This window comes from Hyaena hyaena, unplaced genomic scaffold (genome assembly GCF_003009895.1).
Source record: "Hyaena hyaena isolate Hyena2069 unplaced genomic scaffold, ASM300989v1 scaffold_143, whole genome shotgun sequence".
Taxonomy (NCBI): Eukaryota; Metazoa; Chordata; class Mammalia; order Carnivora; family Hyaenidae; genus Hyaena; species Hyaena hyaena.
Genome location: NW_024080775.1, coordinates 1,716,332 through 1,732,628, shown reverse-complemented (window position 1 = coordinate 1,732,628; position 16,297 = coordinate 1,716,332).

Below are 16,297 nucleotides of genomic sequence, written 5' to 3'. Positions count from 1 at the left end.
CGGGCTCTGTGCTGACTGCCAGCTCAGAGCCTGGAGCCTGTTTCAGCCTGTGACTCCCTCTCTCTCTGACCCTCCCCTGCTCATACTGTCTCTCTCTCTCTCCTAGAAATAAATAAAACATAAAAAAAAAAAATTTTAAATCCACAATTTGCAGGGGCGCCTGAGTGGCTCAGTTGGTTAAGCGTCTGACTTCGGCTCAGGTCATGATCTCACAGTTCGTGGGTTCGAGCCCCGCATCGGGCTCTGTGCTGACTGCCAGCTCGGAGCCTGGAGCCTGTTTCAGAGTCTGTGACTTCCTCTCTCTCTGACCCTCCCCTGCTCACGCTGTCTCTCTCTCTCTCTCTCCTAGAAATAAATAAAATATTAAAAAAAAAACAACAAAAACCTTATTTCAAAACTGCATGATGTGGTAATATTTATCTGTATCTATATACTCCACATACACACAGCGTTCAGTGTATGAATATAGATGTAAAAATCCTAAGTAACATATTAGCTAGTTGAATCCAACAATGCATTAAAACTATATTATAATTATATTATCCCAGGAATGCCATAATGGCTTAATATCAGAGAAACAATTAGTATAATTTACCATATAAATGGAACAAAAGAAGAAGAAATTTTTGTTCTCTCAATAGATGCAGAAAAAGCACTTGACTAAGTTCAATGTTGACATATAATTTTAAAAAGTCTTTTAAAATCAGGAATGGAAGGGATTTCTTTATTTTGATGAAGCATATATATTGAAAATTTTTAGAAAATATATATTCTGGAGAAAATTCAGCTACACGTCCATTAAGGTTAAGGGGAAGACAAGATAACCACTGTCACTACCACTGTGTAACATGATTTTGGAAGTCATGTTTAATGCTATAAGACAAGAATAATATATAAGATATAATATTTGTTTGAAAGGAAAATTGTTATTACTTGTAAATGAAATGATGATTTTCATAGAAAACCCAACAGGACCAATAAAAAAGCTATTAGAGATAATGCTAATAAGAGTTTAGCAAATTTGCTAGATAAAAGATATAACAAAAATCTGTAGTGTTCTTCAAGTCAGCAACAACCAATTAAAAATGTAGTAAAATGTAAGTTAACATACACAGCAGAATAAAGACTATTCTATATCTATGAATCAAACTATCAAGGAATGCATAAGAGCTTAGAACAGAAAATTTTATAATCCTATTAAATAAAAAACATAAAAGATTAAAATAAATGGGACAATATTCCATATTGATAGACAAGAGGACTTATCTAAATAGTTCTCTATAAACTTGACACTGAATTCCACCTGGGTTTTTGATGAAGTTGCCAAGCACATTCCAAAATGTGTAGTATAGTTAACAAACAGTGACATCAAATCTGAAAAAGAACAAAATGAGCCTTCTTGTCCTACAAGATTAAGTCATCCACATAGATATCAGAAATAAAATATTTTGGTCTGATTCATGAATAAGCAAATTGACCAACGGAGTATAAAGAGCTCAGAAATAGATATATTTAAGTATGGGAACTTAACATATAGTAAATGTAGCATCACAAATTAATGGAGGAAAATATGAACTATTTGGTACAAAATGCTGTAAAAAAAGCTCACTAAAATGGAGAGAAATATTGCTAGATCCTTATCATACCCCAGTTATAAAAGTGGATTCCAGATCAATTCAAATAAAAATTTAATGAAATCAACTATATCAAAATTATGGATTCATGTTCAGTAAAGGACATTGCAGACAATATTAGCAGACAGATAATGGAATGCAAAAGGAAACAACTTTCCAGCATCTTAAACTGACAAAGGTTTACTATACAAGTGTAGAAAGAACTGAAAATCATAATAAAAATAGAAGACTGAGAAAAAATATGAACGACACCTAAGAATGAGCAATTTAGAGACTATAGAGTCTAAATGGTATAAGGTTTATGAACTCATCTATAATCGAAGATACGCCAAGAAAAAAACCATTGAAATAACATTTTACACATATCAGGGAATAAAGGTTAAAAAGGAGGGTAAATATTGAGTGTTGGCAAGAAAGTGAAGAAACAGGAGCTCCCTTGTATTGTTTACAGGGGGGTTAATAGGCACTATCATTGTGGACAGCAATCCTGCTAAGTTTGGAGAAACATGCATATGCCTTATGAACTAAATCTTCCACTCTTGGGTGCATGTTCTTTGAGAACTCTACAAAGATTTATAAAGGAACACATTCAAGAAAGGCAGGGCGCCTGGCTGTCTCAGTCAATGGAATGTGGGATTCTTGATCTCAGAGTCGTGAGTTTGAGCCCCATGTTGGGGGTAGAGATTACTTAAAAATAAAAACTCTTAAAAAAAAAGAAAGATTTTTTTTCTCCATTATTTTTGGTAGACGAGAGCTGGAGGTAATTTATTTGTGACAGATTGAATTATTGGTCCTTAAACTTCAGTGTTCTCTAACAATGTAATATATCCACCCCCTTGCCAGGCTCAAGGTAGACAGGGTAGACTTCTTACTTGGCTTTGAGTTAGGCCATGTGACTTACATTCACACAAAAACGTCTTTGTGAACGTCCATATCAGCCTTATTTGTAGTAGCCAGAAACTGAAATAACCAAAATATCATCCATCAGGTATATGATTAAACTGTGGTACATTTATACCGTGGATTATTGTTCAGTAATGAAGAGGAACAAACTATCAATATGGGCAACAAACTCTATGAATCTCCAGTTATTTTGAATGAAAACAGCCAATATCGAAAGGATTACATACTGTATGATTCCATTTATATCACATGCTTGAAATGACAAAATTATGGAAATAGAGAACAAATTAGTGGTTGCCAGGGCTTAAGGAGGAGGTATGGGTAGGAAGGAAGTGGATGTGATTATCAGAGGGCAAAAGGAGGGATTCTTGTGATAATGGAAATGTTCTGTATTTTGACTGTATCCATGACAGTATCCTGGTTGTGATATTATACTATATTTTTGCCAGATGTTGGAAATGAGTAAGGAGACCTCTCTATATTATGTCTTACTACTGCATATGAGCCTATAGTTATCTCAAAATAAAAAGTTTTATGGGCCACCTAGGTGGCTCAGTAAATTGAGCAATTGGCTATTGATTTTAGCTCAGGTCATAATCCCAGGGTCGTGGGATTGAGCCCCACATTGGGTTCTGTGCTGAGTGTGGATCCTGCTTAAGATTCTCCCTCTCTCTGCACCTCTCACCCACTTGCTCTTTCTCTCTCTCTCGAAAATAAAATAAAATAAAATAAAATAAAAAAGTTTAATTAAAAATACATTAAGCCTCCTCTTATTTTGAGGAGGGGAATGTGGAGAGTACAAATAAATGAAGGGGAAAACAGAAGAAAAAATTATTCTTTTTCCTCTCCATCTACAATCCATCTACAGAAAGAGGAAGTACAACTAGCTACGCAGGGTATCAGGCTATTCTGTTTGTCCTCATAGGGTCATGCTCTCCTTTCCCAGCCAATATTACTTTTGTGTTTCTCCTCTCTTTTGTATAAGCCTATAGTAGCACCTGGAGCACTTAAGTGCCTCTGGTGCTACTACTTGGAATTCCTTTGAGACACTCCTTTTCTTCTTCATTGGGAATTACTTGACATTATGTCACCTAACCTAACTTTTCTTTTAAATCTTTGGGTTTTTTGTTTGTTTGTTTTAGCTTTCATGCCTATTTAATCACATCTATCTTTTCCCTGAAATTTCTCAAATCTGCTTTTCTCAAGAATGCAGTACTGAAAAAGCATACTGAAGAAAGTAGCTCCTGACAGCTAGGAACTGACCTGGCACTCTCGGCTAAGATGGGGTGATTCTATGAATGGGCCTGGGACTCACAGTTAGGTCACACTGTTCTCTTGTTGAACATAACAATTTATAAAACATTAACATCAGATAAGGTCACTCTATGACTGTGATGGATCAAGACAAATCAAGACAAACCACTTTATAATCATGTCTAAAACATGAGCATTGTCCAAACCACAGAAATGACCAAACATCCCTGATAAGTGAAACCACTGCTTTTTGGCCAATCACAACTTTAGACTCACTCTGTTCTTTTCACCTTTATATTACAATTATTAAAATACCCAATCACAAGAATTAGCTCTGCTTCCTGACAGCATCTAATCTGGAGCAAAGCTGCACTTATGAGGCAAATCCTCCCCCAAACACCCAAGAAAAGCCCAAATCCTAGGATATCCTCTAAAAGCTTCGTAATGAGATACCCCATGGTTTTCCATGGTGTGTGTTCTCTTCCATTGCAACATGTAATAAAGTTGAGTTTAACTACAAGTGTGGTCCTGGTGATCATTTCACTAGAGGCCATGGACAGTATACATCTGATTGTTTCTAGCATCCATTTCTTAACTTTTCTGGATTCTTACCAGACATCACTCTCCTTTAAGATTCCTATTGTTACTTCCATGTTCATGAGAATTAAGCCTAGAGAGGCATTTCCTTTATTGCCTTCTTGACCTGTGAACCATGAAAAGCATTCCCAGGGATAAAGTGTCAATATTAAACTCAACCCAACAATGTTGCAGAACTCCAGCTACTGATTACCTGAGCTCTGTGAGAGGAAGTCTTTTTAAAAGCTTTTTTCACTTTACTAAGCCTTCTTCAAACACTCTTATTCCATATCTTTCTTTCTTCTTGACACCTCTCAGTAAATGTGTTTTGGGAGTAAGTACCTCCAGAACGCTGTATTAACCATTGAAGAATAAAAACGTAAAGAATGGTTTGGATGGGAGATATAGGAGAGGGTGGAGAGGTCCTAATGAGGTGAAACAATCTATAGTGAATGTCAGTATTTAGAGCTTGTCATAGGCTATGCTCTGCCACATGGGGATTGTTTCATTTAAATCTTCTCATTGACCTTCCAACTGTCTTGCTAATAATTTGAATTTGTTTTTCAATGACTAAGGGGAGAATGCTGTACTTGTTTTAGGTAACATTCATTTTCCCTGGATCTGTTTGGCTTTAATGTATAGACAATGTGGCTCACTTACATCTCTAAGGTAAAATTTTGGACAGTGGGAGGGATTTGTCAATATTTCAAAAGGTAGGAAGTTGACTTATCACCCCATAGTTAGGGCAGACCTTGACTATTGGCTAGTTGAAGACAGGGAGCAGAAATAGTGACAAGAGGCATCTATGATAATTGTCAGCCTCTGCTTTTACCCCCAGTTTGTTTGTGTTCAGTTTCGCTTCAAGGATTTCTACAAGTTGGCTCTGGAGGACTTCAAGTGTTGCCCATTCACTCTACTTAGGAAAATCTGATAAGGGATCTGACCGAGGACATGTTTAATCCAGTACTAAGTGATGGTGCTATTGTGCATCTAGCAAATATATTAAATTATTTTGTTTTTACTTGGCGCTATGGTCTCCTTTTTCTACGCAGTGATTTCTTCTTGTAGCCTTCGCTGTAGGTAATATAGGCCTAAGATTGCCTCTACTTAGGTTGGTTATCACTCTTCTCTTGCTATCATAGTAGCCACTGTATAGTGAAGGGTAAACTTTGGTGTGGGGCCTATGGTAATAGTCATTGTCTAGAAGAGGGGTCAGCAAACTATGGTTTGTGAGTCAAATTCAGCCTAATATCTGCTTTTGTAGCTAAAGTTTTATTAAAAAACAGCCATGCCCATTCATTTACATATTGTCCATGACTGCCTTTGTACCATAATGGTAGACTTGATTAGTTGTAACAAAGATTGTATAGGCCCCAAAGCCTAAAATATTTACTCTTTGGCCCTTTACAGAAAAAATTTGATGATGCCTAGTTTAGGACATTGTTTCCTGAAGTATTATTATATGTGGAGCACCAATTCCAAAAAATATTAATAGTTAACTCGTAAAATTAAGTTCTATGGTTAAATAAGTTTCTGAGTTACCATGGTTATAAAATTCAAGCACATTTATTATTTTTTTTAATGTTTATTTTTGAGAGAGACAGAACATGAGCGGGGGAGGGGTAGAGAGAGAGGGAAACACAGAATCCGAAGCAGGCTCCAGGCTCCAAGCTGTCAGCACAGAGCCTGATGTGGGGCTCTAACCCACAAACCATGAGATCACTACTTGAGCCAAAGTTGAGTGCTCAACTGACTGAGCCACCTAGATGCCCCAAGCACATTTCTTAATTGTAAATCTTTTTAGTGCCTTAAATGTATGTATATTTAATATGACCTTATTTATTTATATATTTAAATAACATATAAATTTAAATAATTTAAAATGATCTTAAAATTTAAATAATTATATATTTAATAATATATACATTTAAATAAAAATGATCATGTAATCCTTTTGACATGGATTATTCATTCCATGAGACTAGTGATCCATGGGATGTACTTTGGCAGATGTGAGTCTAATTGCTTAACTGCTTATCGTCCAAGAGGGAAGTGTTTCTCTCTGCTCATATAGATCAAGGTTTCCACATAATTTAGGATCAAGTCCCTAGATATTAATCACTAATGTGTATTTTCCTAACTTCCTCTATCATACTCTCTTTCATGGATGTAGTATGTGTGGTTGGACATGGGTCTCCTGAATTTTTACCAGGTTCTTCTTTGCAAAAGATCAGACTTGGATCTAGCTTAAACAGAAGTTCTTCCTCAGTGGGGCGTGGGGGGTGGTCTTTCCCAGCTAATTTCTTATAGCATTTTCATACTTTATTATTGCTAGTGACTTACAGTGATTTTTTTCCCCCACTCATTTGTAAACTCTGGGATGGCAGGAACTCTCACACTTACAATGCACTTTGTGGGCATTTACTAAATGATTGTTGAATGAATGATTATGACACTGCAGGCCAGTTGTCCTCTGGTTGCTTGTGCAAGTCATAGCCTGTCTTCTTTTATGTGCTCCAGTGCCCCAGACTGGGCTAAGGCTTTGGTTTCTTTGCTCTTGTCTTATAGTCTCTTCCCAAGATTCTGGGGCCTTGCTCCTGAATCTCCGCAATGTGATAAAGCCATTGCTGTTCTTGCTGTTCTTGGTTCTCTTTCCTCCTTCCCACTCCCTGTAATTTAGATGGATAGAGGGCCTTAGACTAGAAATAGTTGATCTTAAAACTTCCAAATATCAATGGTCCTCTGGATCCCATTCACAGTGCTGGGATCTTGTACCATCTGTTGCAACCCTAGTGCTGACAGTTGGCTAAATCAAGATAGAATTTGCCACTCTTTCTGGACACTTGCCTTGCTTGACTGCTGGAGCCCCTGCTGTTGGCTGGGTTTGTGTCTTGGCCCCAGTATGTTGGTGTTGTACAAACTCTGGCTTCCTCACCCTCCTGTTTTACTCAAGAAACCACTGTTTGTCCATCCTTCGTCCAGCCCTAAAATAATAATTTGAGAAAAATGATTCAGACTTTCTAAACGTATCACTGCTGCCTTAACAGAATTTTTTTCATGATTACTTCTAGGGGTCATGACTCAGGTTCCGTTGCTATGATCCAGTGAATGTTTATATACTTCTTATGAATCCAGTAAAAGTGTATTGAAAGAAAATTCTGCCTTAAAATTAGGCAATCGAATCATAAAATTTGCACTCTTGGGTTAGAAATACAGGAACTGTAATTTGTGGGAGGTGGGAGTGCAGGGAGTGGTGCAGGAAAGAACAGGAAGCCTTAGAAAGGATTAGGTTAACTTTTACTTTCCATGTAGTATCTTCAAAACAAACTGGTGAAGTGGAGATGTGGGAATAATCAATCAGTAATTCAATAACTTAATAATTCAATTAACTATAGTGAATAATTCAATTAATTATGATGATATTTGCAAAGAATAAAAGAAGGGGGTAATTCTGCTACGTGTTTAAGTTCATTTTTACCGTATAAACTTCAACCAATAGATTAGCGATAGTGTCTGGCTTAATTAAAGACATTATCTTCTCATAGAAAATTTCTTCTGTGCTTTTATTTTTTAATAAAGTATAATTCAGTCCAATAAGAATTTCTTGTATGTGTTGTAGCCTTAGGAATATATGTTGGAAGTCCCTGGCACTGTACCTGAACTCAAAGAGCTTATTCTTTATTCTCACCAGGAAGTCAAAAATACATAATAAAACAAAAAAAATTATGAAACCATGAAAGGCTAGATCAAGGTCAAGAGCTCTATGTTAAATTCTATTGCTGCCCTGAGCCTCAGCAACTATTATGGTGCCAGAACTATTTAGAAGACCAAGAAAGAACTACATGTTTTAATTAAATAACACATGGCAGAAAGCACAAGATACCAGCTTGGGTTTATCAGGCAGAACAGGAGCTATCCTTGTGCTAAACAGACAGGCACTAAGGAAAAGAGAGAACCCGAGAGACAAGTCTAAAAAAGCTTGGGAGCTATTTAATATAACATCCTAGGACGAAATCTAACGCTACCCGTAGACGTGAGGGGAGCCACATTTAAGAAAGGCAGCCTGGTGTAGAATAATGATGGAGTAAAGTAAATGACACGGAACTATGACAAATTCAAAACCCAACTGGAAAATTAGGAAAGAGAATGAAGTGTCGTGTATAATGACACCCTGACAATTACCCTCGAGCAACGGGGCATGTCCTGACACATTTACCTATCCTGGTGCTGCAGGCAGGGGTGTCTAGGCTTTCTGTTTGCACAATGAGGCTTTGTGCACCACTGTGGCCCACTTTCCATCTCTGTGTCTCTGTCAGGCGTGGGGCTTAGAACGGCTGGCTTCTGCCGCTTGTTAAAAGGAGTTCAGGAGAACAGACGCTGTAGGACCTCCAGGTCAGACGTATTCACATCTTTCTAAATGAAGACAGAATGTTTTAAAAATGGAAATCACTAATACTAAAAGCCATTTATGAAATTCTACAACAAGGAAAAACCCCAAAAAAGAAACTGACTCCTAGACCTAGACAAGGTGTCAAAATTTAGGATTATTTTATCCTCCTGTATACAAAATTGCAGAGAAAAACAAAGCAGCAGGAGGTCCAAACATGTCAATCAAAGAGGAGACAGCACATTCTAGACTGGGAATATAATTAAGTAGAAGATACAAAAATAGGATTTCCCAACCTGGCAAGTGGAAATATAAACCAACTGGCAGAGGAATAGTGGAGAGGATAATCCTACCCTTTTGGAATAACTATAGAAAAACATTAGGAATCAGAAAACGGAAATTTGTGAAGAAGTAAAGAAAGGCGAGGCAGAGGAAGGAAACCTGTTAGGTGTGCGGAAGTGATGAGATCACCAAGACCTGAGACAAGCCTCTAGCAGACTAAGGTGAAGATATTGACGTTTTGGGTAACAGATTAATAAACGAGCATTGTTTGAGTTTATTGGACATAAATTCAGCTACTAATCAGGGAGTCATTCCCTTTGTTTGGAAGAGTATGAAATACAATCACATCTTGAGAAAACAATTTTTGCTTCGTCATAACCGTTAGTACAAAATGTTAGTCACTCGAATACAAACTGCAGGAATCAGCAGTACAGACTTGCCTGCTTTTACAGACCTGCGTTGCACACTGCAGTTTCGTCTATTGATGGTATTGAATTAACTCCACTCTTCCCTCCTTATATTAATTACGTTAAAAATAAGTACAGATATATGCATTGTGTCCCTTAAAAGAGGCTGTGATGAAATGAAAAGCTGTTTAATAAAATATAATAAAAGTATTTCACATTCATTTCTCAACTGTAATAAGTGAATTACAGTAGGAGGAGGCAACCTCTCACAGCTGGACAAGCCCTAAGACTCCTTCTGCTATTCTCTACTTAAAAGCTATCAATTTAGAGCTGTCCTATGTATTGCCCTGTGAATTGAACAAGCCTTTTCAGTCTTTAATTAAGGGTGAAAAAATCTTTGAACATCACAGCATTCATCTGTTCATGTGTGGAAAGCCTGGTGTAACAAAAGAATTTAATCAAACTACAAGCCTAATAAAGACTACATTGCCTGAACTAAATGATGTTATTGCAGTAGCGGCTCATAGTTTTACATTTAAAAAAGCGGGTCAGAGTGTTCATTCATCTTGATTAGCAATGCCAACCTAATTACTTCTGGAGGAAACAGTAATTAGCTGGAGTCTCACCTCATTAATCATGACATTCTTGTAGCAGACTATTTTTATCTGATAAATGGCTTGGATTGGAACAAGGTGTATATTTGAATTCTAGTTAATTGTACACAGCTTGCTGCATAACATTTCACGTTTTTATCATTTAACTACTTCCTTTCTGTGAACCTCTTGAGGAGCGTTTGTTGGTTACTTGCATTCTTGTAGTGAAAAAAATCTGACTTAATGAGAGGGTCAGTTCCTGTTAGTTAACATATCAGAAATGGTAGCTCAAGGAAGTGGAGGAAAGGGTGAAAGATATCTATATGTAGATTAAATCATTCAAATATCTGTTGGGACATACACTGTAAAGTTTCTGCCGTGAATTCAAAATGATGGCATTTTATAACTTGCACAGTAGCTCCTGTGCGATCAATAACAATCATGGACAGCAAGCAGAACTATTATATGTTAGGCAGAGATTACAGTAAATTCACTCTGATCCTCAGTGTTCCCGAACCAGTGTCAAAGAGTGCACCATGTTTAAAAGATGTGGTGATTAGAATCCATAGTCTCCTAAGCCATGACTAGAATTGCTTTTTTCTGCAGTCACACGATTGTGACCACTTCTCTGTTCCCCTCAGTCTTGTATTTTCCAGGATTAAAAGATGTAGTTAAGCAAAGTCTCATATATTTGTTGCTTTCTCCTGCTTCCTTTCCACTTTATGACTCTTAATTTTTTTAAGCTTGTTTGTTTGTTTAGAAAGAGAAAGTGAGTGCATGTGAGTGAGCAGGAGTGTGTGTGTGTGTGTGTGTTTGTGTGTGTGTGTGTGTGTGTGTGTGTGTGTGTGAGAGAGAGAGAGAGAGAGAGAGAGGAGAGAGAATCCCAAGCAGGCTCTGCACTATCAGCATGAGCCCCATGTGGTATTCAATCCCATAAATCGTTGAGTCATGTAATTTATGAGTCTTTAAATGGAGCCTGAAATGAACTCCACCGAGTGCAGAGAGAATTCTTGATTCGTTCTTTGTAGAAATGTATAATATTAACAGCAGTATCAGAGCATTACTACCAAGGAAGGTCAGTGGGAATTGCATAAGATGGCTTTAGTTAGTTATGCCCAAAGTCAGGTTCCTCAGTCTTGCATTGTCTCCCTAAGAAGAGTGGATACATCTCTTAAGGGCTGACTCATCATAGAAAGACTGATGTATAAAATAAGAATGCCTAGTTTAAAAAACTGCAGTGAGAAATGACTTCACATGTATGAATATAGAATTAATATGGATTTTCTTTGTCATCAAGCTAGAGAGAAAGCAAAATAGTAATCAGACATTTTAATAATGTACAATGTGAAATTATGATTAAAAGGACTAGCATGTTTACCATGGGCTTTGTCAATATAGCATATGTCTGTAGGAATATCTACATAGGAAGCCAGCTCATAATTTGAGGGTTGCTTGTTGATCGAGTAAATAAAACAGGAAGAGTTAGATGAGTTAGATGAATTTCATGTTTAATGGAATCAGCCTGATATAATCAGATATATCCATCTTTCCATTAGACTTAGCCTTACCAACAAAGTTAGAATAGTATTACTCAAAATCCATTAGCCTCATCTCCTTGGACAGTGCATGATGGACTCTGCCAGCCTTTACTGCAATGATTTATTTTCTAGACAGAATACTGCTTTTTGCCTAATTTGTTCTTTGTTTTGATGTATTAAAATAATTAGTTTCATTACCATTGAGTCTTGCTAGCCTGGAACAATTCTGCTTCCTCCAGGTGACTTTGGATATCTATGTGTGATGTATTCGTCAGCTGGTTTATTTTTCTTCTTTCTCAGTTTTCTGGGCACCTCACTGAGCCTAAGTACAGAAGTCCCTCTACTTATAAAAAAGTTGTTTCTAAATCCATTTGCACATAAACTATAATGATACAATACTACTTTAAACTTGAAAAGTATAATATAGGTTGTAGGATTAGCTTTAAAATTAATAACAAAGTCATAGCAATACTCCTAAGAAGGGCTTAAACTTGCATTTTCCAAGTGCATTCCCACAAAATACAATTTTGGAGAGTTGAAAGAAGCATGCTGTTCTTTCAAGTAACATGCAATTTTCAGGCAACTTACCCCAAAATATTGGTTTTGTCTACATTGCAACTCTACTGAGGTTATTAGGAGCCCCTAGCTTGATTCTCTACTTAACTACTATGGGGAAATCTCCTTAATGCTTCAGGTAAAATTCTCATCTCTCTTGACTCAATAAGGAAGTTGGGCAGATTCAAACAAGGCCTTAACCAAAGGACTCATCTGTGGTTTATAACAAAGTTTCCATTAGTAGCACTTGATTATACTTAGCACTTAAGTTCTCAAGCAAATAGCCAGTTATGATGAATTACCATTAGGTTGCCAGATGTCTAGTTTTGATACACATCATCTGGCCACATCCTCACAGTTGTTTATTGTCCTTATTCACTTTTCCTCATCTGTTGCTGATTATTATGAATCAAATAGGTCTGGTATTTTTCAAATGTCACATGATTTGTTTTTTTTTTTTTCCTAAAGACATTTCTGAGGTCCAGTGATTCATGTCATCTGTATGTGTAACATTTCGTTATCTTCCCACTAATTTCATTAAAAAATATTTTCTATTTATTTCTATCATAATCATATGCCTCTTATTACTATACTTTAAACTTACTGCTTTTTAACTGGACACGAGGTGGCTAATAATAGCTGTATAACTATAAAATACCTCAAAACCAGACACAGACACAACAAACAGGTGCTCTCAGAATGAAATGGTAACTGGAAAAATTGACTTTTTTTTTTCTTGTTGGAAGTGGAGTGTTGCTTAGTTCTTATCTATGAGAATTCATAAATATATAGGTTAAAAGTTGAGGACTTTAAATTTTTTTTTGAGGGCTTTCTATTCTGAACACACCATTTGGTTGGTGATCTGTTTTTTTTGTTGTTGAGAATTTGTTTAATCTTATAAACAATAATAATGGTTACTAATTCCTTTGATACTTACCAAGGTCAGGCACTGTGCTGAGTGCTTTACCTTATTAATATGAATTCACTTAATTCTCATATCAACCCTCTGAAGTGAGTATCATTTTAATTCACATTTTACAGATGAGGAAATTAAGCAACTTACCCAACATCACTCAGTGAGTAACAGGTGAGCTGGGATTTGAGTTTTGGTATGTGGGCTCCAGAACCCACTCTTGGTTACACTCTGAACTACTTCTCATGTAACAGGCTCCTTGTCACAATATTGAAAAATATAGAAAACTCCAAAGGAAGGAAGTAACATTAACTGACAATATCACCATGCAGATAAACTATCATTTTTATTTTGATGTATACATATCCAGATTTATTTTCCAGAATTAAAAAAAAATTAATGTTTATTTATTTTTGAGAGAGAGAGAGAGAGAGAGAGAGAGAGACAACACAAGCAAGAGAGGGGTAAAGAGAGAGGGGGGACACAGAATCTGAGCTGTCAGCACAGAGCTCGATGCGGGGCTAGAACCCACAATCTGTGAGATCATGACCTGAGCCAAATTCGGTCGCTGAACCGACTGAGCCACCCAGCAGTCCCATATGTTCCAGAAAAATTTGCTATTTGCTTCCCTCAGAAAATATTAGAACTATCTTTATATATATATGTACAGGTATATATACTGCAGCATTTTTAGAGACTGCATTACATTTTAGTGTTGTTAGTTATATTTACTGAAACAATTTGTTTCTCATTACAAGCAAGGACACAGTGCATCATTTTGTAGAGAAACCTTTGTTCACATACTTATTTTTCTTTAGGAAAAATTCCAGAAGTGTAATAACTAGACTAAAAGAGGGAATGAATAGTTTTAAGGCTTCTTACACCTATTGCCATTTCCCTTCCAGAAATGCTCTTACTCGGTTTATACTCTACTATTGGCATGTGAGATGTCTGCTTTTCTGTACACTGAGCCTCATGGGGTCTAGGATTCTCTTCTTTACTTTTTTTGTGTACCGCTTATTACCCTTCAGTTGTATTTACCTTGATTACCTCTCCCCGCCTCAGTTTTCTCTCTCTAAAAATGACATAATAACAGTTTTACTGTAGCTACTTCAGGGTTGTGGTGGGAATAAAAGTATTTCACATATATACTGCATAGAAAAGTGCTTGCCATATAGTGTCTGCTATCATTATTGTCATTATTTATTACTTTTCCTAGTACCATTATTCTTATTTTTATGTGTTAGATAATCCTGCTTTTCTTAGTAATTTTGAATTTTTTTAAAAAATATTTTTATTTATTTCTAGGAGAGAGAGAGAGACAGCGCGAGCAGGGGAGGGTCAGAGAGAGAGGGAGACATAGACTCTGAAATAGGCTCCAGGCTCTGAGCTGGCAGTCAGCATAGAGCCCGATGCGGGGCTCGAACCCACGAACCGTGAGATCATGACCTAAGCGAAAGTCAGACGCTTAACTGACTAAGCCACCCAGGCACCCCAGTAATTTTGAATTTTAATGTATTCTCTATGAGGTAGACATCTCAAGTTCAGTCAACCTATTCTCTTTTATAGTTAGATATTCCATGATTTTTTCAAATATTCCTATGCATATTCATTTTTCTACTCAAACAGGAAATAATACTAAATGTATATAAATATATGCATATATACTGAAACTAATATGTATGTTAACTATACTGGAATTAAAATAAAAAAACTTAATAAAAAAATCCTCAAACTCACTTTGGTAAAATTTGAGACCTGGTGACTTTGTCATAAAGGTTGAAGCCCCATCTTGTTTCTAGAGTGACCTGGGTGCCCTCAAGCCTGAGACTAAAATCAAGAGGTTAGGACTTTGGGACCTTTGCTGCCCTTTAGTTTTGCCCTAGTGCACAGGTTCTGGTCTTGATTTTGACTTCTTTATTCTCTCCAGTAACTCTAGACAAATGAGTGAGTACTATCATACTGTGTCCTGAACCCAAAGTGTAAATCTTTAGTATTAAAAAATCCTTACATCCATATAGTCCATTTTTCTCTCCTATCAATTTCCTCTACTGTATTTCCATTAAACATTTTTCAAGCCCTGTTTGAACACACCAATCACAGGGAATTCAAAAATGTCAGAGTTGGCTTAATTTCAGACTGTTCTAATCATAAGAATAGGTTCAGGCCAAACTGTACTTCCTAGAGTCTTCGCTCAGCACAGTTCTGTCTTACAGAAGCTTATCATTCCATCTGTAGGAAAGTTCTCCAGATATTTTGGAGACCATATTTTGTGTCCTTAGTTCTCTTTCTGTAGCCTAAGCAGTCTTACCTTCTGCCTCATTTCTTTCTTTTGTTTCAACTTTATTAAGTTTTAATTTTAGTTCCAGTATAGTTAACATATAGTATTCTATTAGTTTCAGCTGTACAATATAATGATTCAACAATTCCATACATTATTCAGTTCTCATCATGATAGTGTACTCTTAATTCCTTTCACCTATTTCATCCATCTCCCCTTTCACCTCCCCTCTGGTAACCATCAATTTGTTCTCTGTAGGTAAGAGTCTTTCCTTGGTTTGCCTCTCTCTCTCTCTTTCTCTTTTCCCATTGTTCATTTGTTTTGTTTCTTAAATTCCACATCTGGGTGAAATCATACAGTATTTGTTTTTCTCTGACTGGCTTATTTCATGTAACATTCTACTTTCTTGCTCCATCCATGTTATTGCAAATGGCAAGATTTCAGTCTTTTTTTATGTCAAAATAATACTCCATTGAATATATATACCACATCTTTATCCATTCATCTATCCATGGATGCTTGGGCTTTTATCTCATTTCTTACTTCTTGGTGACATGATATTGTGCCCCTTTGCTCTACTGGTAACTCCTTCGGATCCCATCCAGTTTGGCAATGGTTTTGGAAGTATGGCCTTGAAGCGTAATGCAATTCCCAGATATGGTGGGACCAAGAGCATAGAGGATATAGCCAACTGCTTCCATTTTATCAGGTTCTATAATTCTGTTGATGTCTAAGAGCATATTAAGAGTTTTTTCTAGCTATATTGCACTGTTGATTTAAATGCGATTTTTGCCAAAATCTGAATTTTTCCTCCATATATACAATTATTAATTTTCTCCTTCCTCTACCTCCATTTTGTACTTGTACCTTTCTGCTGTACCATTTGTTAGGATTTTGTATTTATTAGTCAACTTTATCTTGTTAGAATCAACTTATGGTTGCATCCAATTGAAATCATTTGGATTTTGATTCTG